This window comes from Notamacropus eugenii, chromosome 6, assembly GCF_028372415.1.
Source record: "Notamacropus eugenii isolate mMacEug1 chromosome 6, mMacEug1.pri_v2, whole genome shotgun sequence".
NCBI lineage: Eukaryota > Metazoa > Chordata > Mammalia > Diprotodontia > Macropodidae > Notamacropus > Notamacropus eugenii.
This window is the reverse complement of record NC_092877.1, coordinates 164,005,831-164,031,611: the sequence shown is the minus strand read 5'-3', so window position 1 is coordinate 164,031,611 and position 25,781 is coordinate 164,005,831.

The window sequence follows — 25,781 nt, the reverse complement described above, 5'->3', positions numbered from 1 at the left end:
ACTGAATCCAGATGGCTCCCAAGGAGAAAGTGAGGTTGGTGATCCTCTATAGCCCTCTGTCACTTCAATCCAATTCACTTACAAATCTGGCATCATTGTCCTCTTTGAGAACAAACGACAAAAGATAGAATAAAGCCAGATTGTCCACAGAGATTTTAAGGAAAACCTGGATAATGATCAGATGATGAATGGAAAAAATGTATTAAAATTTCTACAATTGTATTCTCCATCAGGGAAAATAGAATCACTCTATTTGGGCTCCAATATAATAATAAGAAGTAGAAAAGGCACCAGGAAAAAAAAATAACAGTTAGACCAGACAAAGCTCACACAGAGATCTATAAAGGAAGTAATATAATGATATCTCAAGATATCACTCAAGATATCAAAAAAGAAGTACTTGAACTATGGGCAAAATGGATACGATTAGATCTGAAAAAAAGAGTCAAGGAGATGCTAATAGGTACCAACACATATACATAATTCCTTATCTCTACAAAATTTCCATGACAATTATTTGCACATATATTAAAAAATATGCTTGATAAAATATGTTATAACAACACTCAGACATTTGCCAAATGTATGCCTATTTATGATATAGTAGAGTAAATCCTCACAGACAGGCACTTATCTGAAAGAAGTAGATCCACTATTCTTATTATTTGTTGAATATAAAAAGCATTTCATTCCTTAATATGCTAAGATTATAAAAATTCCTTTAAAGATATGAGATAGATAACTTTGACAGCCTTTGATAATTAATATCAAGTCAAGCATAAAATAGGGATGTATACACTGGGTAAAGGTGTTTACCTACTTTTAAAGGAAGATGCACAGCCCGGAACCCAAAGAAGGAAAGGATTCACTATAGATACTAAAATACTATAGATGTTACTAATTTTAGCATGACATTATATTGATTCCCTCCAGCCCCAGAACACAGCAGAGCCTCTTAAGGGAGATCTATAGTCACTCAAAGGATTAACAGGAAAAACACAAATGGATGAATAATGCCTATTATCCAAGTGATGATAACACTTGAATGGGCATCCTGGCTTTCTTCATGCTTCAGTTTATATATCTTGGATGAACATTGACAGGTGGACAATAAGTTAGGTCCAGAACTGAATAGAAAGAGAAATGTGGGCTGGACATGGATTTGGGAAACTGCATGTCACATTCAATGATCCCAAACATCTTCCTGAAATAAAAACGAAACATCTTTAACATCAATATTCGTTCAGCAATGAAAAATGGCTATGAGTCATGGAATATCACAATCCTTGATTTAATTCCCTCAGAAATTAGATGTAATTCACCAAAATAGCAATGATACATGATGGGCATAAATAGCTGCAACATATTAGCAATGATTAATTATGAGCAAAAAGGAATTTAAAAAATATCAAAGAGTTATAATGCCAGCAAACAAAGTGGGTTATGTAGCACGAATCAGGGAAAACAGATGGACAGCTTGTATGTTATACTGGTACCAAAATAAAGTCCCAGAGGAAGATCCTCAGAATGTTTGATGGATTCTCTGGGGAAAATTTATGAGTAGATGTGGACATGAGATGTGCAGGATGATGTGCAAGGACTAGATGCAATCTGCATCATTTGAGGACATATGCATGTAGATGAAATTAAAGATACACCAACATATCACCTTTTGTTAGGAATAAGAAGATACAGGAAGCAAGAACTTACTACTTTGGAGAGATGGTATACTATGAGATAAATAAGGAAAGCAAAAATGCTTAACTCTTATTTTGTTTTCATATTTTCTATCAAGGAAAAGTATCTTTTAATTGAAAATGATAGAATATACAATTGAGGGAATTAAAGCTTAAAATATGTAAGTAAATAGCAAATAAGCTCTCTTTAAATGAGTTCAACTGGAATCCTAGTCCCTGGAAACTTCTTTTTCTTATTAACAAGGTGTTCATGGTAGAGGTATGCTGTTAAATGTGCAGAAGGCATGGGAATGGGTGTGCCCAAATGTACCAACAAGTTTGGGAATGAACATTACCACTGAATTCTAGGACTCTTGACATTGGATAATGGTAATACTTCAGTTGTGTTGGTACACTTAACTCATGCTCTATATACATCTATGGGTTTGCTTATTCAATTAATTGAAAAACTCCCCTGCTACACCCTTACTCCCTACATTTATCTGTGTGAACAATTATATCCTTCCAGGAGAATGTAGGCTTTTTGAGGGCAAGGACTGATTTGTTTGTTTGTTTTTTATTTTGGCCTTATAGGCCCAATACTTGACTTCAATTCAATTGAATCAACTCTTACTTTGCCAAGCCTATCTTGTCTAAGTATAGGTGTGTTGCATTTGTAATCCTTCTGAGGTCTAGCACAGAAATCTATAAACAGAGTTAATATACTCTCAAGGGATCCATGGAAAAATACAAATTCTTGTATCAAATACAAAATATTCTTGAACTTGTATGGGAGAGAAGGTATATTTTCACTAATGTCTAACTAAAATTAATCATTTCTTTCAATTAAGAAAAAAATCATTCTGAAGAGAGACCACATAGGCTTCACCAGACTGCCAAGGGGTGTATAGCACAAAAAAAGTTTAAGAATCCCCACTCTATAAGTTTATCTGGCACTAGTGAAGAATGTAATTCTTGAAATTATAAGCCTTGCTAAGCAACCAATTGAGTGTTTCTTGAACCTTCATACAATGTTCCTACTCATGATAAGAAAAAACCAGAATAGCATTCAAATCGGTATGGACGTGTCAATTAAGAAAATCCACCAAAACCTCATCAATCAGATGTTGGAAAGTCACAGGTTGGTTAATTAAACCAAAGAGCAGAACCAGATATTCATAATGCTTGAACTGTATTGGAAAGGCTGTTTCCCACTCTTTCCCTGATACAATTCTGAAAAGATTAGAGGCTTTTCATAATCTAAGTTGATATAAATATATGGTCCCTGAACTCCAGTTCTTGGAACCACAGAGTCTCTGAGTTGGAAGGGGTATCAGGGGCCTAAGTCCAACCTAAACCTGAACATGAATTCTCTCTATGATATACTTAACAAGTAATCCAGCTTCTCCTTGAAGGTATTCAATGAAGGTGAAATTTGCTACCTCTCAAACTAACCCCTTCCATTTTGGAATAGGTTTAATTTTTAGAAATTTTTTTTTTCTAAAATCATGTCTGTCTAGTCCAGTTATTATCCAGGTGCTAAGAAGAGCTATATTCTAAAAGGGGAGATAGGTATGCTTTATACAAAGTATATACACATGTATACATACATACATATGTATACACAAGTGTGTGTGTGTGTGTGTGTGTGTGTGTGTATAAAACAGAAAAAGAAGAAAAATACAACTTAATACAAGATAACTGAACACAAGGTCATTAAGAAGACCTCAGAGCACTAGTCTTTGGTCAAATAAGGAAATACTTAGCCAATAGTACCAACGATACCTATCCATTCCCATTTGCATAGGATCAGATCTCTCCTTGCCCCTTCTTTGTGCTCCCATATCAGAGTTCACCACCATCTTCTCTCACATAACTGAATTCTGAGTTCAGCTCTGAGATTTATTAATATACTTTTCTTGAAACGAATGCTTGTGAAACAATCCTCATTTCACCAGTCCCTATGTATTTTAACCATCATTGTTCTTTCCTACTTGAAGGTAGTTTGCATTTAAAAAAACCACACAATAATAACACTACAAAAACTCAACATTCCCATGAAGCAATACAGCCATGGTTGTCTCTGAATGTCCCTATCATCATGGGTCCTCCTGTTCTAAGAAACTGACGCCCTATCAATGTACCAAGCACAGAACCAGCACAAAAGATGCCCAGGGGAGGGAAATGCAGGCACAACACCATGCTTCACCAGCTGCCTTTCCTCCAGTTAGTACACTAGGGAACATGTACAGAGAGAAGCCTTCATCAGGGAAACTTCCCAGGAAAAGCAGACAAAGCAGCTGTGCTCTTGCCTAACTGAGGACGCTTACCTGAGTTAGACTCGCACATGGTGGGAAGTATCAAATCTGCCTAAAGGCAACAAAGTTGAGATTGGTCAGATTGCTTCTAGAGTTAGTGGGCATGGAAGGTGAATAACCACCCCAGAGAAAATGATGTCTCCCTTGATTTGATGAACCTTATTTGTGCCACTCGTGTGACATTTATTATTTACCTCTTTGTTTGAAAAATTTATGTGTGCACTATCATCCTTTTTACTTAATTGAAAGTTCCTCTAGGGTAGTAACTGAAACTTACATGGTAGTACCTGTAGTACATTCCACAGAATGTCCTACAGTGCCTCCCACAGAGTAGACATTTGATAAAGAATTATAGAATAAATAATGGTGAAATAATCTTCCTAAAACCCTTACATGTTCATGTTTGATTGGCCATAATGGTTCTCTATTGCCTCTTCATGAATTTCAAACTCTTAGGAAACAGGTAGCATTTACATAGCGCTTTAGGGTTTATATAGCACGTTTAGAACACCTTAATTAATTCTCAAGACAGCCCTGGAAGTTAGGTGCCATTATTATCCTTATTTGATAGATGAGAAAACTGAGGTAGACAGGTTAAGTGAATCACCCAGGGTCACACAGATAGTTACGTGTCTGAGGGTGGATTTGACCATAGGTCTTCCTGACTTCAGGTCCAGCACTCTATTACTGTGCTACCTAACTACCCCTGTGTCTGACTTAGAAAGCCTCTCTTTACAATCTGACCGTATCTACATATCTGATTTCTTCCTCTACCATTCCTACTAAGCACACTTCACTACAGTTAGACTGGTCTCATGAATTCATAACTTTTAGAGTTTGAAAGGAATTTAGAAATCACATAGTCCAGTTTTTAATTCATTTCAAGAATTTATTCTAGAATATCCATGGAGGATGGAGATCTCTTCCTATAGAACACCTAGACTTCAGTTTCATCTTGCAGATGAAATGAAGAGATTGTGACCAGTTAATAGTAAAGTGAAGTAAATTCTGGACTGTATGAATGACAACATGGTATAGAAGATCTGGGTTTAAATCCTGCATTACACACTTACTACCTGTATGGCCCTGGGCAAGTCACTAAATTTCTTTGTACCTCACTTTCCTTATCTGTAAAATGAGGTGATTGTACTCAATGACTTCTAAGATTCCATTCAGATTTAAACCTATGATTTGATGAATAATTATTTACAGTCTGATGCTGACCTGGAGGAAGGTCTTTATTGGTATGTACCATAAATCTGTCCTTGATCCTGTGCTGGTTAGCATTTTTATTCATAACTAAGGTAAGAAGGCCTCAAGAGAATCCTTACCACATTTTTAAATGAGGCAGGATTAATAGGTACTCCATTAAGATCCAAAAAATTCCTGACAAATGATGAGCCAAATTTAAACAGAAGAAATATAATAAGGATAATCACAAAATTCTATACTTAGGTTCAAATAATTCACTTCACAAATACAGGATAAAGGAAGCATGGCTGAGTAAAACTGCAACATTGACTTCCTGTTCCCTCTAGAATAAACTGAAAATTCCTTTATTCAGGCCTTATACAAACTGGCCCCAACCTACTTTTCCAGTTTCATTGTATATTACTCCCCCTCCTAAACTCTGTGATCCCGTCATATTGGATGTCTCTATATTCCTCCCTCACAATATTACATGGTCCATCTCCTGGGCTTCATGACATCATTCCTCTATGACTGCTAACCTCTACCTTCCCTTAAAAAGTGTCTTAGACATCATCTTCTACAAGAAACCTTTCCTGATCCCCTCAATGACTAGTGTCTTTCCTCTTATAATGCATGGTATTTAGCTAATTTGGTGTGTGAAAATAGAATTATTTAAAAATATACTGTTGATTTGGTATATATTTTTACATGTTCTTATTGTATCTTTCATTAGAATGTGAGTCCATTGCAAACAGAGCTTGTTCTGTGCTTTAATTTATCTCCCCAGCACCTAAAGCAGTGGTTGGCACAGAGTAGGTGCTTAATAAATACTTATTATTATTGTTGCTGTTGAGGTGTGATGTGAATCCAAGCCCGCCTGACTCCAATTATAGTACTCTATCCCCTCAGCTATACTACATCAAAAGACTGAGTGACCTTGCAGATGAAATCATGGATCCCTGGAGTATTGCAGAAATATGTAATGAGCAGTATGGGTGGTAGAACTTTCAGTTCAATTTCAGAGTGAAATGTCCCAAGGGAAGTGCTTCCTCAATACCCTCCCCTCTCAGAAAAACACTGATAGAAATGCTAAAGAGAAGTAAAGCTACCAGAGTTCTTCAAAAGACAGAAACAAACTAAAGAATAAGTATGGCACATATGCAAAAAGGAGTTATGGATGAAAAGAAATAGAGGTAAAAATGCCAGAAGAAAAAATGTGCAGAAGTAACAGCAATAGTAGCATCAGAAGCAAAACTATAATTTTAATGTTAATTAAAGCATTGAAACAGGTCAGCTTACATGAGACTGAATGCACACACAACGGTGTACTGGCTTACACAAATTCACATTGAGAAAGCTAATGCAGAATAGTCAAGACAGAAAAAAAGGGTAACTAACACTAGGAAAGGGAAAAGGTAAAGTTTAAATCCCTTACCAGAAGAGATACTCAGTTAAGTAATTTTTTTCAAACTCTGGAAGTTATCTTTTACTCTCTCCATCTCTAATATCCAATTAGTATGCCAATTCCTGTTGATTTCTCTTCCACAATATTGGCAATCCATCCCCTACTTTCCATTCTCACTTAGAGTTCATCACTATCTCTCCTTGTGCTACTGAAAAAATGGACATCTCTACCTCTCACATCCCTTCCCAATCATCACCACCTCCAATCTCTCCCCCTTGAATCTGAAGAAATGTACAACACTTTTTAAAGAGCACTGAATTTACAGTTAGAGGACCTGGGTTCAAATCTTGACTACTGAATATTACATCTGGGACCATGAGCAAATTACAACTACTATTTTCCTCATGTGTAGAATGAAGGTGTTAGACTTCACGTACCCTTCTAATCTGAACTCTGTGATCCCATGATACTATGACCTCTGTTGACTTGGGCAAGTAACAACTTTTTTGACCCTTAGTTTTCTCATCTATAAAATGAAGTAGTTAGATAAGATGATGTGTGAGGTCCCTTCAAGCTTTAAATCTATCATCCTTTAAACCTTTTAGATTATTCATCCTTAAGCATAACCCTTGTCATTACATTACCCTGTTGTATAGCTTCCAATGATTGCATGTGAACCACCAAATAAAGTTCAAACTACTTAGTTTAGTATTCAAAATTCTCTATGCTCTAGGCCAGTTTACCCTTCTAGAATTATTTCCTACTGGTTTTATTTACATATACTCTAATGCAACCAAACTGTTCACCAAACACATCTCAAATTTTGGTTCTATGTGTCTTTCTTCTTGCCAGCTTCATTATCTAGAATACCATTGAACACACATCTATGTCCATTGAAATCCTCTTCATTCCTTTTAAGTTTCAACTTAAATGCTTGTTATTTATGATATCTTCTCTGCTTTTCCCTCAAAGCTCTCCTCCTAGTCATATTCTTTCTATCCTTCCTTTCCTGTCTTTCTTCTTCCATTGTGCATTGTATCTCTCTTAACGGGTGTCTTTTTCTGCCTTATCATATAGTGATTAGTGTGCAAGTCTAATCCTCCCTGCTAGTTTACACCTTTTTTGAGGGCAAAGACAGTGTTTGATTCATCCTTGTACTCCTTCTATCACCTAGAAGAGTGCCTTGCATATGGTAAATGCTCCATCCATCTTTATTGAACTGAGAGAACCCAGAATGCAACCTCAGTGAGAAAAGTGAATTTTTCTCAAGGTATCTGAATACTTAATCCAAAAGTTAATGAAAAAAAGTCAATGACTAACTCATTCTTTGGAGCAACGTTTGAACTTCACATAAGTACAAATTTTTTCGAGCTACAGTAGCTGTCACCTGTTTTTAAGTCACATAATGTTTTTCTCCATGTGATAAAAGGGAAAAAAGATTTACGCCTTTAATTTCGACAGCTATCATGATGGAATAACAACTTAATCATAGTGTCAGAATTCAAAGTGATGGATATCTTCCCACCTACTATGCCATTCTACGTGACCAATAATAACAACACACACACACACACACACACACACACACACACACACATTTACATGACAAGGCTCCAAACGATTTGAATATAAATTTGTTGATGACAGATAACATTTACCAAGTTCATGTGTATGATAGTTAGTGTAGTAGCTACTTTGCTCCCACTACCTCTTTATGTATGAATCATTTATAATAAGAGTATGTGTGAGAATGATATTGTGAATTTGGGTGGTTTTAAATGTTCTGGACGCTTATCCTAAGTGCTGAGAAGGATAAGTAGTACTCAGGGTGACAGAAAGGAGATCCAGAAAGATCTTGACAGGCTGAAAAAATGAGCCAAATTCCAATGAGATGAAATTTAATTGGAATGATGGTCCTTTACTGGACCATATTACATTATTGGATATATTATAAATAAAGTCCTCTATTTGAGGAGCACCACAATGTGTACATAAGTGCATTGTGGGGCAGAGGTTAAAGTGAAAAAGATCTGGGAATGGCAGTGGACTTCAGGTTCATGAAAATCCTCACAGCAACAAGGTTGAAGCCAACATTTTTTAATTAATTTCTAGCTGTTAATAGAATAATTATGTCTAGAACAAGGAGAGTTATTCAAAGCATTGCCTTATTCTTTCTTGCTCAATTCTCATCTGGTTCCCTTCTGGGCGCCACATTTTAGGGAAGATATTGATAAGTTCCTCTGGGCAGCAACTTGGATGACGAATGGACTTGAAATTATTCCATAAGAGGATTAATTGATGGAACTGAGGATATTTAGCATTAAGAAGAGAAGACTTTGGGGGTGGGAGGAATAACAGTGACTTTTCATATATTTGATAGGTTGTCATAGAGAAGAAAAATCAGACTAATTGTACTGGGCCCTCAGGGGAAGTCACAGGAAGGCAGATTTCCACTCAATAGGGAAGAACTAACTAACAATGTGTGGAGAGACCAGACTGTCATTTGTTTCTGAGGGGAAGTGGGACAAGGCTTGTCAGTATTTTCAATCTTCTCCAATTTGCTCAGCCCTTTCAACTTTCATAGAACAGAAGAGCATAAAGGGGGAGAAATTGAAAGCAGTTTCCTCATTACATTTAAGGGGATGTAGTGGTATGGTAGAAAGGGCACAGGTTTGGAATCAGAACTCTTCTACTTATTATTTATGTGACTGACCTCAGGCAAGTCACTTAGACTCATTTGGTATCAGTTTCCTCATCTGCAAAATGAATGGGAAGGAGGGGAACCACTAAAATTCCTTCTACCTCTAAATCTGTGAACCTAGAATTTTCACTCGCTCCTTTTCTATTTAAGGTAGTAAAGCCTGATAATACTTGCCTCAGGGGAGTAGATTAGAATGAAAATTGATTTCTCCTCTTGTCAGAAGAGATTTGAAGTCAGTGAATTTGTAGAGAAAAAAGTTGAAACAGCAAGTATGATAGATATCTACTATCTTCAGGTACACCCTGGCTGGGGAAGTGTTTCAGAGATATTGGCTAAAAGAGCTACAGCTAAAAGGTTGAAAGAATATGCCAATATTCAATCAAATGAAATGCAATTGAAATAACTATAAAATCCTTTATTTGATGTGTAACAAATCAACTCCCCAAATGCATGGCTGAATATGAATTTATGGGAAAAAGATCTGGGAATTGCAATGAACCACAAGCTCAAGAGGACCCTCAATATGATGAAGCACCCCCAAAATTGAATTCATTTTTATCCATTTATAGAATTACATTGTCTAGCATAAGGAAAGCCATTTATAGTGTTGGTATATTCTGCCTAAGTGGCACAGGGGATAAAGTGCCCAGAATCAGGAAGACTTATTTTCCTGAGTTAAAATCCTGCCTCAGACACCTAATGGCTGTGTGATCCCAGGCAAGTCACTTGACTTTGTTTGACTCAGTTCCTAATCTAAAAAATGAACTAGAGAAGAAAACAGCAAATCACTCCAATATCTTTGTCAGGAAAACCCCAAATGCAGTCATGAAGAGTCAGACATGACTGAAAAATTACATAACAAAAACAAAACATTCTACCCTCTTCAGAATACATCTGGAATATAGTGTTCACTTGTAAGTACCACATTTTTGGGGAGGTTGTTGATAATCTTGTCTGGACAGTAGCTTGGATGAACAGTGGACTTGTAATTATGCCCAAAGTGGATTAATTAAGGGAACTGAGGACATTTAGCTTGCTGAAGGGAAAACATTGGGTATGAAAGGTAAATTTAAGGCAAGTCATTTATAAAGTACTAAGTAAGTGCCAGTCACTCGGTAAAAATGGTCTTCTACCTGAGGAGCTCTCATTCTAACAGAGGAGATATAAAAAAAAAAAACCACAGACATGCAGTATGTGTGTGTATGTGTGTGTGTGTGTGCATGTGTGTGTGCAGTCATTTCAGTCATGTCTCACTCTTTGCGACTCATTTGGGGTTTTTTTTTTTTTTTTTGGCAAATGATTTATCATTTCCTTCTCCAACTCATTTTACAGATGAAGAACTGAGATAAATAAGGTTAAGTGACTTGTCCAGGATCACATAGCTATTAAGTAACTGATGCTAGATTTGAACTCAGGTCTTTCTGACTTCAGGTCTGATGCTATATCCACTGCACCATCTAGCTGCCTTTTAGATTGTTTCTCTCTCTCTCCTCTCTCTCTCTTCATTTCTCTATCCATATCTATATTTACAGATATGCACACATATACATGTATGCATACATACAGATATACAAGTTTGGTTTTATATACATATATGCATGAACATAAACACATCCATATAGACATGCATACATAATAGTATATATGTACATATATACATATACACGCACATAAATATGTGTGTGTATATATAACAAATTGTAGATAATCTCAGAGAGAAGGTACTTGCATGTTGGTGGGCTTGGAGAGGAAAGATTTCTTGCAGAAGGTGGGATTTGATTTGAGTCCTGAAGAAGGCCAGGGAATCCAGCAAGTGGAGACAAGAAAGGAAACATTTGAGGCATGAGGGCAGCCTATGAAAATGCACAGTCAGGAGATGGTGTGCTTTTTGCAAGGAACAGAGATATAAGAAGACTGGAAAGGTAGGAAAAGGCCAGGTTATAAAGGCATTTAAAAGTCAAATATAGGATTTTGTATTTGATACTGAAAGCAATAGGGAGCATTGGTGCTTATTGAACAGGGGGATGACGTGTTCAGACCTGAGCTTTAGCATGATCTGTTTGGCTGCTGAATGGAAGTTGGACTAGATCAGGAGGAGATTCATGGCAGGGAGATCAACCAGAGGACTAGAGCAATAATCCAGGCATGAGATGATGAGGACCTGTGCCAGGTTGGCAGCTGTGGGAATAGAGAGAAGGGAATATATATGACATGTTGTGAAGGTAGATATGACAGAATCTTATAACAACTTGTATATGTGAGGTGAGAATATGCGAAGCGTCAAGAATGACACTAAAGTTTCAAGCCTTGGAAAAAGGTGGGGGGGATGGATGAGGGAATATAATGCATTTTTTTTGGGTTATATTGATTTTCAGTTATCCCATATACAGTTGGTGATGTGAGACTGGAGTTCAGAAGAGAGGTTAGAGCTAAATAAATAGTACTAAGAGTCATCTGTATTGAGTTAATAATAATTGAGCTTATAGGAATGAATGAAATTACCAAGGGAGAAGATGGCCTATGACAAAATCTTAAGGGACACTCCCATTTAATGGGCATGACCTAGAGAAAGATCCAGCAAAGAACACAGAAAAGGAGCAGTAAGACAGGTTGGAGGAGAACCAGGCAATAGCAGTGTCATAAAAACCTAGAAAGTAGAGATGAGAAGAGGGTGATTGATCATACTGAAATTTGCAAAGAGGTCAGGAAGGATGAGGGTTGAGAAAAGGCAATTTTAAAATTGTGAACACTAACAATTTGAAAAATCGTTGGCAACTTTAGAAAGAGCAATTTCAGTTGAATCATGAGACTGGAAGCCAAACTGCAAAAGGTTTAGAAGAGAGTGAGAGGAGAAGTGAAGGCTCCATAGAAGACTCTCTTACAGAGGTTAGACAGAAAACATAAGATAGTAGCTAGGGCAGAATGATCAGATCAAGGGAGGTTTTTCTTTTTTCTTTTGTTTAAAAAGATAAGTGAGACACAAGTATGTTTGTAGACCACAGGGAATCATCTAGTAGATAATGAAAGATTAAAAATTAAGAATGGTATAGCAAGACTAGTCTGCTCAAGATAGCATGGGTGTGGATCAGGAATGCACGTAGAGAGGTTTACATTGGCAAGAAGAAAGCCACCACTTCATGTACAGTCAAGTGAAATCATTATCCATTAATCCATTTAAAAATCCATTAATTACGCTACAAATTTTTTCTTGATATAGTATAGCCATCAATAGTTTGGAAAAGTAACAAATTTTTCATGATATTGTTTTCAACAGCATATGAATGAATGAAAAAGCATTTAAATTCTTACCATATAAAAAAAAAACACCGTGCTAAATGCTAGGAAAACAATTATAAAAGCTTTCTTTCATCCTAGTATTGGGAATTACAAATGCAATCAAATACACCACTTTAACTAAATCTATTGATTCATCCATTCACAAAGCAAAATAGGAAGATTGTAGTTTCTCAATTGACCGATTGCAAAGGTATTCAGTTACATATGAAATATTCCTTCCCACCAAATTATCCTCATTAGTGTATAAACTTCGTGAGATTCAGGTCTGTTTTTCTATTTTGGCATTTCTTTCTATCCACAGTGCTTAGCACAGTGCCTGGCATGTAATAAGATCTTAATGAATGTTTGGTGATTGATTGCAAATATAGCCAGTAAAAACTTTTTTGCATATTATTTTCCAAGCTTCATTTTAATCATGTTATTAGCTGTAGGTAGCTAGGTGCTGCAGTGGATAGAGCACCAGTACAGGAGTCAGAAGGACCTGAATTCAAATCTCACTTCCAACATTTGACCCTCACTAGTTGTGAGGTCACTTGGGCAAGTCACTTAACCCCAATTCCCTCATCCTGGGTCATCTCCAGTCATGATTCAGGTGGCTCTGGAGGAGAAGTGAGGTTGATAACCTGCACAACCCTCCCTCACTCAAAACAAAGTCAAGTGCAAGTCATGTTATTATTTCTCTGATGGCGTGGTCTTCTTCCGCAACGAAGGATGAACACACATATAGCTGTAGGTATCACTAACATTTCTCCTATCTAAACTACCTAAGTATAGAACTGGATTTGAACTCAGCTCTTTTGGCTCTATATCCAGTGTTCTTTCCACTGCATCATACTGTTGTCCTCCATGATCCTCTTTTTAATTATGGGAGCCTTCCAAAACCAGACTTTCCCTTTCTCAAGAAATATTCAAATAACCCAGCTTCCCTTCTGGGACCTTGATCTCCCAAAAGAAATGGAAACAAAGCCTTTGGATATTGTTCTAGACTACATTTGTAGAGATGTATAGCTGAAAGATCTTCTTATTTGAATCTCAGTTGATCCTTCAAATAAAACTCCTGTCAGTGGAAAATTTGCCATCACTGGGTGACCCAAAGCTAACGAGAATTCTCGCACCAGCACAATTTGTTCATCCAGCTGTGAATCAAGAATAACTCTTCCCCAAGATATAAAAGTAATTGATATCCCCAGAATTTCAAGGAAAAAAATACAAGCATTAAAGATGTAAAGTACACCTCAAAGAAAAATAACAGTAGTTTTGAATACCAGTGATAAATATAGTAAGTTATATTTTTATGGATTAGGGAGTTTTTTAACATTACATTTCTGTATTTCTGCAACTTAAATTGTCTCTTTTGTCTTTCTTGGTACTAGTTGGAGTTGCTCTAGATTTTCTATTTAAGCCAATTGTGTACTTGTCCTTCAGAAAGGTATATTATTTCATTAAAAAAATAGAAAAAATTTAAACTAATTAAAGTTAAATTTAATTGATGTACATTTCAAATAGTTTTCCATATCCATTCTTGAGTTATTTCAATTTTTATAAAAATTTGCCTTTGTTGAAGGAAACTACCTTATCCTATTATACTCAGCAAAATGAATGAGTGATATTGAAAAATATGAAAGATATTATGATCCTTTTGCTTTCCATACTAAAATCATTTGACTTCAAATTTCAACTCAGCTAGCAGCTTGATGGCACAACTCATGTGTATCATAAGCCTACTCCAACTAACAGTGACAGTGGCAGATCACTTCTTTGCCAAGATCTGACACCACATTTTACATTGTTTTTGTATAGAATATTAAGTAATCATCATGCTGCATTTACTGTCAGTTGGAATGAATTTGTGTTGGCTTCACTTTTGAGTTTTGTTTTCCGTGAAAAAAAGTTGATGAATTTGTGCAGATGTTATACTTTAAATCTTTTTTCCATTTTTTCATCCCTTTCCCTAAAAGACCTTCCCTCACCCCTCAGTGGTATGTGCCCTATGCTTTGGAAAACTCTGGGTTAAAATAATGATCAAGCATAGTCAGAAAAGTCCTAAACTGAGAAATAGATGACCTGCATTTTAATTTACTTCTGCTACCTTAATATCTATGCCAAGATCACTTATAATCTGGTTTCCTTAGGTATAAAATGGGATCTTTGGCCTAAATTTCTCGAAGCTCTAAATCTGTATTTCTACGACCCTATTCCAAACTTAGAAAACCAAAGACACTTTATACAACAACAAAAAAAAATTGAGACCAGCACTTGGCTCACCATGTCACCTAATTACTCACCAATTCATTTACAGTACTTTTATAAAGGCAGGGGTATAATAATTTTAACAGAAATAAAGAAGAAATTAGATAATTGAAAATATATTCAATATACATGGTTTGGTCAAGTCTATGTAATCAATGCAGCAGTGCTGCCCAAATTAATTTATAGATTTAATGCCAAGTCAATCAAATTGTCAATGAACTTCTTCATGGAAATAAAGGCCATTTCAAGCACAGGGTGGCAGTCCTGTGCAGAAGTCATTGAGGTGGGAGACAGAATGCTAAGGTCAGGGAACAGCAAGGAGGCCAGTTTGACCAAAACACAGAGTGTAAGAAAGGATGTGGGATTTAGTAATTCTAAAAAGGCAGATGGGGGTCAGACGAGAAAGGCTTTGTATGTTGAAATAAGGAATTTGAGTTTTATCCTAGAGGGAATTGGGTAAATCTTAAATTTCATGAAACCCTGAGGTGTGACATGATGATGACTATATTTATAAGGGTGGTGAATCCTGGGAGTGGAAGGAATGGGATGGAGGTAGAAATTAAAAATCTTAGCTATTTAGTGGATATGGAAATGAAGACCAGCACGCAGAATTGTGAATGACTGCAGTGTTTCCACAGAAATTGGAAAGTTTCAAGTAGGGGTGATTTTGGAGAGGAAGATAATGAATTTTGTTTTAGATTTGTTGAATTTTAGATATCTATGGTACATCTAGCTGAAAATACACAACAAGTAGTTAATCATGAGGTGCTGAAATTTAGGAAAGAGGCTAAGGTTGGATATATAAACATGGAATTCATTTTCATAGAGATGATAATTAAAGGGAAGGGAAGGGAAGGGAAGAAGGGAGCCCTGGGTGATTTTTCCAATTACTAGGTAACACATGAATGACCAAATAAAGGAAGAGCAATGATTCAACTGGAATTGGACCTCAATAGATGTTCACTAAACTAAGGAATGAATGAAGAAAGTAGTTCTGAACTAAAGGAAGGAACTGCTTTCTTTTTGTCTTTTTTTTTAATTCCCAGCTATTAACACAGAGTGCCTTGTGGATAGTAGAAGATTAATAAATTGAACTCAAAGGAAATTATGAAGAAAGAAAGAGGAGCAAAGGGGAATTTACAGTGTTAGATCACATTATATTTTAAAGTGGTAATTATAAAAGCTATTTGATAGTGCATAAAAATAGAAAAATAGATCAATGAGGTAGGTTAGATAATACAGAAATAGCATGCATTAGACTACAATTTGTTAAATATAAGATCAAAAAATATTAAGGGAGGAAATCATCATTCAATAAAAAGAAGCTATTAGGAAAATTGGATAGTACTATATTGAAAAACGAGATTCGATCTATATCTCACACTGTATACTGCAATCATCATTTGATCAATGTAAGTTAATCAAGACTCAGCATTTTAAAATCATAAAAATGTAATAAGATGGAATGACAGATATAATTATGGACCAGGAATTCTTAATTTTTTCAGCAAGCAGAAGAAATTGTGGATAGTTTCTACATAATTGAATGAATGAACAAAACATTTATTTTTGTTTTTGTTTAGTCATTTCAGTCATATCAACCCTAATTGAGCTTTTCTTGGCAGATATAGTGGAATGGTTTTCCACTTCCTTCTCTAGCTAGTTTTCAGATGAGGAAACTGAGGCAAACGGGGGTTAGTGACTTCCCTGAGGTCACACAGCTAATAAGTGTCTGAGGCCACAGAAGGACAAGTCTTCCTGACATTAGGCCTAGTATTCTGTCCATTATGCCATCTAGCTGCCCCAAAGCATTTATTAAGCATTTCCTATGTGTAAAGCACTATAGTAAGTCCGGGTAGTGCAAATAGAAAAGTAAGAGAGTCCCTGTTCTCAAGGAGCTTATAATATACTGGGGGAGAAAACACATGTGGAAAGTTGAAGTTGGACGTCAAATAACAATATTCTGTAGTCTTTAGAGTACAATGGCAAATCATATATTAATGCCTTTTCTTCCATGTAATTTCCGCAGATAAAATCATATCAAGTTCTGAAACTGAGTCATTTGACAACTCTAAAGACTTTGGTGTCAAGAACTTTCCTTTCTGTGTTTTCAATAGCTGTGGCTGTAGTACAGGAGGAACAGTTGACAGGATACTTCTACACAGAAGTTGCTTCCCATGATGATGAGGGCATTGGGCTAGCAGCCCTACTGCTGAAATTGCTAGGCTGTTGCAAGAATCAAGTAAGATAAAAAATGTAACCACTTAGCACAGTCCCTGGCACATAGTAAATAGAATACAAATAGCTATATTATTTTTGTTACTACCATCATTACCATCATTTTAATATTATTATGTGATGCTTCTGGAATACAAAGGAAAAAAGCAACTTGTAGAAAATATTTTTTCTGAAAACTCTGTTAAAAATTTGACATTCAAAATCTAAAAGGAATTGACATGAATTCATAGGAAGTAAGCTTTATTCCCCAAAGGATTAGAGGGCAAAGGATGTGAAATAAAATGTTTTTAAAAGAAAAAAAAGATGATTAAGAACCACCTGAAATACTAATCAAACCCTCTAATAAGAGAAATGCAAATTAAAAACAAGTCAAAGGTACTACCTTCCATTAAACTGTCAAATATAGTTAAAAATAATAAAATTCAATAGTGACAGGGCTATGAAAAGACAGTTACCAGATGATACAATGTTGGGGCAGCTATGATTTGTTTCACTCTATTTGATTTAATTCATTAAAAGCAGTAAAACTAAGTATGGTTTTTTTTCTCTTACAAAGAGATCCACTCCAGTTCTCAACCCTCTTGATCACTTCCTCCTGGATATTCTCTTTTTTTTTCTTTTGTATGTTACTTACTTTTCTTGATTAATTAGTGTACAAATTAGTTGGTACAATCATTAATTTTGGTAATTTCATTTTGTCACAGTAGTGCTCATGGATGTATGCTTCTTTTGATACTAGGCTGAATTATAATCTCAAACATTTGTAACATGAAACAGGATTGAGCAAATTTTCTTGCCTCCAATTAGTTTTTTTGTTAGTTGAGTACTAGATGGTCATGCATATATTTCATGGCTTTATTTTCTTCCATTTTTGACTCGGTATTAAAAAAAACAAACAAATATTCCTCAAAATGAGCAAAAGTTTTAGCTCACAAAGAACATCCTTTAATGACTGTTAGAGATATTGCAGTAACTTGGAAACAGAAAGTCAAGTGTTTCAGGAATCATTCAAGCCCATGTGAAATAGAATTTGTTACGCTCATCCATAAAGAAATGTATATTTAAAATGAAAAGCAATAATTGACAAACTGCTGCCAAAAAGAAAGCTTAATGAACCCTAAATAGACAGAGATCTTCAAAGGGACCTGACAGCTAGAAGTTTTGTCATTGATTGTTCTGCATTGTGGTATCGGCTTCTTGAAGTTGAAAAAGAAAAGTGAGAAGACTAGTAAATGTACAACTGCAAATCATTGCTGTGAACAAAAAACCCCTTTGTTAGAGTCAAGACAATTCAAGGAGTGAAATGTTGAGTATTTCAAAAAAGTGATTTTTAGTGATGAAACTCACTTTTTCATTCAAGACTATCAAAGGCATTATCAGAAGAAGTCTAGAGCTAGCAAGATCTTGACATCTTCATGAGACTGTAAACTATTGACCCCAAAATGTTTTGTAGATGTTTTCCTTTTTTCTTTTAAATTAATTAATTATCTTATAGTTTTAAACATTCACTTCTATTGAATTTTGAGTTTAAATTTTTCTCTCCTTCCCTTTCTAGGCCCTTTTCCAAGATGGCATGCAATCTAACATAGGCTTTACATATACATTCATATTAAACATATTTTCACATTAGTCATGTTATAAAGAAGTATTAGAACCAATGGGAGGAGCCACAAGAAAGAAGAAACCAAACCAAACAACAAAAGAAAGAAAGAGATCAAATAGTGCTTTGATCTGCATTCAGACTTCACAGTCCTTTCTCAGGATGTGGCCATCCATTTCCATCATGAGTCTTTTGAAATTGTTTTAGGTTCTTGCATGGCTGAGAAGAATCAAGTGTATGAAAGTTAATCATCACTCAACATGACTTTTACTGTGTGCAATGTTATCTTGGTTCTGCTGACTTCATTCAGTATTAGTTCATATAAGTCTTTCCAGGTTTTCCTGAAATCAGCCTGCTCATCATTTCTTATAGCACAATAATATTCCATTATATTCATATAAAACAACTTGTTCAAACCATTCCCCAACTGATGGGCAACCACTCAATTTCCATTTCTTGGACACCATGAAAAGAACTGCTATAAATATTTTTGTACATATGGGTCCTTTTCCCATTCTTATGATCTCTTTGTGATAGAGACCTAGAAGTTGTATTGTCTGGGTCAAAGGGTATGCACAGCTTTATAGTGTTTGGGGCATATAATGGTTGAATCAGTTCACAACTCCATCAGCAATGCATTAGTGCTCAAATTTTCACATATCTTTCCCAACATTTATTGTTTTCCTGTTTTTTTCATGTTAGTCAATCTGATAAGTGTAATGTGGTGTTTCAGCGTTGTTTTGATTTGATTTTTATTTGATAGTGATTTAGATAATTTTTTAATATGGCTGTAAGTAGCTTTAATTTCTTCATCTGAAAACTCCCTGTTCGTATCCTTCGACCATTCATCAATTAGGGAATGACTTGTATTCTTATACATTTGACTCAGTTCTCTATAGATTTTAGAAATGAGGCCTCTATCAGAGACACTGACTGTAAAAATTGTTTACCATCTTTCTGCTTCCCTTCTAATCTTGGTTGCACTGGCTTTGTTTGTGTAAAAACTTTTCAATTTAATGTAATCAAAATCATTCATTTTGCATTTCATAATGTTCTCTATCTCTCGTTTGGTCATGAATTCTTCTGTTGTCCATAGATCTTACAGATAAACTATTCCTTGCTCTCATAGTTTGCCTGTAGTATCAACCTTTATATCTAAATCATGTATCCCTTTTGATTTTGCCTTGGTGTAAGGTATAAAATATTGGTCTATGCCTAGTTTCTGCCATAACTTTTCCAGTTTTTCCAGCAGTTTTTATCAAATAGTGATTTCTTATCCCAGAAACTGGGGTCTTGGGGTTTATTAAACAGTAGATTATTATAGTCATTGACTATTGTGTCTTGCATAACTAACCTATTCCACTAATCTACCATTCTATTTTTTAACCAGTACCAGGTAGTTTTGATGATTGCTGTTTATAGTACAGTTTAATATCTGGTATGGTTAGCCTGCCTTCCATAGCCTTTCTTTTCATCAATTTCCTAGATTTCTGGACATTTTTTTCTTCCAGATGAATTTTGATATTATTTTTTCTAGCTCTATAAAATACTTTTTTTGGTAGATTAATTGGTATGGCATTGAATAAGTAAATTAATTTCGGTAGAATTTTCATTTTTATTATTTTAGCTCAACCTACTCATGAGCAACAGATATTTTTCCAATTGTTTTGACATGACTTTCTTTGTGTAAAAAGTGTTTGTAATTGTATTCATATAGTTCCTAGATTTATTTTGGCAGGTAGACTCCCCAATATTTTATAATGTCTATGGTAATTTTAAATGGAATTTTTCTTTTTACTTCTTGCTATTGGGCTTTGTTGGTGATATATAGAAATGCCAATGATTTATGTGAGTTTATTTTGCACCTTATAATTTGCTAAAGTTGTTTATTATTTCAAGTGTTTTTTTTTACTTGATTCTCTAAGTATATCATCATATCATCTGCAAAGAGTCATACCTTTGTTTCTTCTAATCCCTTCAATTTCTTTTTCTTCTCTTATTGCTGAAGATAACATTTCTAGTACAATAATGAGTAACAATCATGATAATGGACATTCTTGTTTCACTCCCAATCTTGTGGAAATGCTTATCCTCATTACATATGAAGCTTGCTGATGGTTTTACATAGATGCTACCTGTGATTTTAAGGAAGACTCCATTTATTCCTATACTCTGTGGTGTTTGTAATAGGAATAGGTATTGTATTTTGTCAAAAACTTTTTCTGCATCTATTGAGATAATCATATGATTTCTGTGAGTTTTCTTTTTGATATGGTCAATTATGCTGATAGTTTTCCTAATATTGAACCAAACCTGAATTCCTGATATAATCTTACCTTCACAGTATATTACTCTTCAGAGAAGTTGCTAATATTTTATTTAATTTTTTTTCATATATATTCATTAGGGAAATTGGTCTACAATTTTCTTCATTTTGACTTTTCCTGGTTTAGACATCAGCACTATATTTGTATCATAAAAAGAATTTCAGAGGATTCCTTCTTTACCTATTTCCCAAAATAATTTACATAGTATTGGAATTCATCATTCTTTAAATGTTTGGTAGAATTCACTAGCAAATCCATTGGACACTGGAGATTTTTTTCTTAGGGAGGTCATGGCTTGTTCCATTACTTTTTCTGAAATAGGGTTATTTAAGTATTTTATTTCCTCATACCTTGATCTGGGAAATTTATATTTTTATAAATATTTCATCCATTTGACTGAGATTGTCAAATTTGTTGGCATATAGTTGAGCAAAATAGCTCCTAATTATTGTTTTAATTTCTTCTCCATTGTTGGTTAATTCACTTTTTTCATTTTTGATACTAGTAATTGGGTTGTCTTTTTTTTTTTTAAGTTAAATTAACCAAATATTTTCTATTTTATTGTTTTTCCTAAAGCAGCTCTTAGTCTTATTTAGCAGTTCCATAGTTTTCTTAATTTCAATTTTATTAATATTTCTTTTTCTTTTTCAGAATTTCTAATTGGGCATTTAATTGGGGATTTTTGATTTGTTCTTTTTCTAGCTTTTTTGGTTGCTTGCCCAATTCATTGATCTTCTCTTTCTCTATTTTATTTACGTAAGCATTGAGAGATATAAAACTTCTTCTAAGAACCACTTTTCCTGCATTCCATAAGTTTTGGTATGTTGTCTCATTATCGTCATTATCTTGGATGAAGTTATGGATGTTTCGACCCACTCATTCTTTAGGATTAGATTATTTCATTTTCAATTAATTTTTAGCCTATATTTCCATGACACTTTATTACAGGTAATTTTTATTTCATCATGATCTGAAAAGGATGCATTTAATATTCTCTACATGAGATTGTGAAGCTTCTATACCCTTATACATGGTCAATTTTTGTGTACATGCTATGTATCAATGAGAAAAAGGTATATTCCTTTCTATCCCCATTCAATTTTCTCCAGATGTCAACCATATCTAACTTTTCTAAAATTCTCGTCATCTCTTTAACTTCTTTCTTATTTATTTTGTGGTTAGATTTATCTTGTTCTGAGAAGGGGCAGTTGAGGTCTCCCAGTGGTATAATTTTGTTGCCTATTTCCTGCTGTAAATTCTTTTCTAAGAATTTGGATGCTATACCACTTGATGCATATATGTTTAATAATGATATTTTTCATTATCTACATTGCCTTTTAGCAGGATATAGATTCCTTCCTTATCTCTTTTAATTTGATCTATTTTTGCTTTTGTTATCTACTTTGATTTTATGGGATAGTTCATCTCATTCACATTTATGGTTATGCTTACTGTCTGTGTCTTTCTCTCCATCATATCACCCCCACCGTCATTTATGCTATGCACATTCTTTTCTCCCTTGTGCTCTTCACAAGAGTTTTGCTTTGAACTACCACCTCCCTCAATCTGGATTCACTTTTATCAATCCCCTCCTTTTTCTTCCCCCTTTCCCTTACTACTTTTTCCTCCCATTCTATCCTGTTTATTCCTCTTTTACCCTCCTACTTCCTATAGGGTAAGTTATATTTCTCTACTTATACCTGTTATTCCTTCTTTGAGCCAAATCTGATGAGAGTAAGGTTCAGACAATGTTCATCTCCCTCTCTTCTTTCCCTTTAATATACTTCTTGTTCCTCATGTGATACACTTCACCCTTTTCTGCCTCCTCCTTTCCTCTTCTCCCAGTGCAATCCCTTTCTACTACTTAATTAGATTTTTTATCATCAGTCAAAGTCAACTGATTCCCACTACCTCTGTCTATGTATGCCTTTTTCAAATGCCATAATAAAGATACAGTTCTCAAGATACCTTGTAAGGATTTAAACAATTTTCCCTTATTGAATAACATAGTATTTTTTCCTTTTCCATTTACGTTTTTATGCCTCTCTTGAGTTTTGTATTTGGAGATTAAAGTTTCTGTTGAGCTATGGTCATTTCATTAGGAAGATTTGGAAGTCCTCTATTTTTTGAATATTCATCTCCTGCCCTGAAAGATTATGCTCAGTTTTGCTGGGTAGTTGATCCTTGGTTTTAATCCAAGATCCTTTGCCTTATAGAATATTGTACTGAAACCCTAAGATTTTTTTTAATGTAGAAGCTACAAGGTCCTGCATAATCCTGACTATGGGTTTCACAATATTTAAATTGTTTCTTACTGGCTGCTTGCAGCACTATTTTTTTCACCTGATAATTTTGAAATTTGACTACAATATTCCTTGACATTTTCAATTTGGGAGCTCTTTCAGGAGGTGATAGGGATATTTTTTTTAATGATTATTTTACCCTTTGGTTCTAGGACTTCAGGCCAGTTTTCTCTAATGATTTCTTAGAAGATGCTGTCCAGGCCCTTTTTCTCATCTTGGCTTTCAGATAGGCCAATAATTTTTAAATTATCTCTCCTGCATCTATTTTCCAAGTTAGTTGTTTTTCCAATGAGTTATTTTACATTTTCTTCTATTTTTTTCAGTCTTTTGATTTTGTTTGGCTGATTCTTGATGTTTTATAGAGCCATTAGCTTCCACTTGCCCAATTCTAATTTTTAATGAATTGTTTTCTTCAGTTACATTTTGTGCCTCCTTCATTTGGCCTATTTTAAATATTTTTTTCTCTACAGTGAGTATTTGTGCTTCCTTTTGCATTTGGACAATTCTACTTTTAAGGAGTTGTTTTCTTCAGTGTACTTTTTCCCCATTTGACCAATTATAATTTTAAGGACTTATTTTCTATAGCCATTTTTTCTTCTTTCTTTTCCAAGTTATTGACTGTCTCTTACACATCTCCTGATTTTTCTTCTACCTCTCTTATTTGACTTTTAAATTCTTCTTGAGTTCTTCCAAGAAGACTTTTTGTGTTTGTGAAGGTTTATATTCTCTTTTGACATTTCAGATGTGCGTATACTGACAATTTTGTCCTCTTCTGAATTTGTGCCTTGATCTCCCCTGGTCCTATAATAAGAATCTAATTTTGTCTATTTCTGCTTTTTTCCTCATGCTGTTTACCTATTTAAATTGCCTTTCAAAAGTTGAGCTCTCTTGATAGAGTACAAGGGGCACTGACCCAATCTTCTTGTGTTGGTGGCCAGGGACCTGGTCTCTGGCTTTGTGTACTGGGACTTCCTGAAGTTGTATTGAGGCATGGGAAAGTTTAGCTGCTAGAAGATGCCTGTCTGCCAGTCCACTTGCTGGATGTTTAAACTGGAGTCTACCAGTTACTCTCCTGTGTGAAGGCATTCAGTGGGTCTCGGTGTTTGTGCTTGCCTGCTCCACCACATTGGGGCTCAGAGATACCTCTTATCCTGTACCACTCCCCTTCTACCAGAGAAAGAACCTTTCCTGTTAATCCTCCAAGCTACAAGACTGCTGCATCCCATCTCTTTGCTGGCTCACCTGTTCCAGGAGTTTTTCTAGGGTGATATTTTCTAGTTTTTTTGTAGGTCTATAAGGGAGAGTGGGAGTGAAATTACTTCTTACTCCACCATCTTGACTCCCAGAAGTCTCTGGAGAATTTTTTTCTTTCAGTGGACCTGTATGACTTAGCCCCACTAAGCAAAGAGGAAATCTGATAAATATATTGACATTCAGATGAATTGAATCGTTCTGGAATTGCAGAAATTCTCAAGTGAAGATGGAATATTTCAATATGAATTTAAACTATGCCACACATTGTGCAAAGTTAAGAAATCTATCTTAGAAATGAAGGTAAACACACATCAATGATCTGGGGAAATTGCCTAATTGAAGCCCCATTAAAAAAATAGCCATGGGTTCTAATTAAGTCTACACCTGAAAAATGAAGTTTCTTAAATTTGTGCTTAATATTCAATGAGACGTATGGTTTGGAGTGAAGAATTATGGAATACGTGTTATAATCTTGTGAAATCAATGCCAAATCATATAAAATATGCAGCTGAAGCAAAAGTAGGCTATACTACACATTAAAGATTCTTTAAAGATATAAAGACTTGTAAAGTTTATTGTACATGTCAACAAATGTAATTACTTTAACTTGTCCTAAGTAATTTGAACACAACTGTAGGACCATGACTGAAAGATGATTTTGGAGGTTAAAAAAAGATAACTGCATAACCAGTGAATTAGTATGCCCAAATCTTCAGTTTTCATGAACTTGATCTAATCTTAGAGGCCCCCTCAAAATTTCATTTTTTTTTGTTTTCTATTGTTTCCCACTCAGAGATTCATTTGGAGAATCTCTGCATAAAGATTATGTTTAAGTCTGCAAATATGGGTAAAGAGTTCCCTAGAGATCTTATATAATTGATCAAGGTAACAATACATACAAATTACATAATGGACAGTACAGTTTTTACTTCACCCCAAACCTTTCCCTTTGTCCCAAATCCTCATCACTTTTAAATTCCATTGTTTTTTTCATGTCTTGTAAATCTGAAAATATAATATATAATTGGGAGGTTTGTGCTTTGCTCATGTAGGTTATGAATGTCCATATGATCTGTGGCAACCAGGTAACTTTAAATAAATATTTATGGAACCTTCTCCAACAACCCTTCTTCTCTAAGGGATATTTTGGTTCCTGTATGGAGGAAATGATTGGGGCCACAAGACTGGTTTCTCTGTTCTCCTCAGAGTAGGGGTACCAGG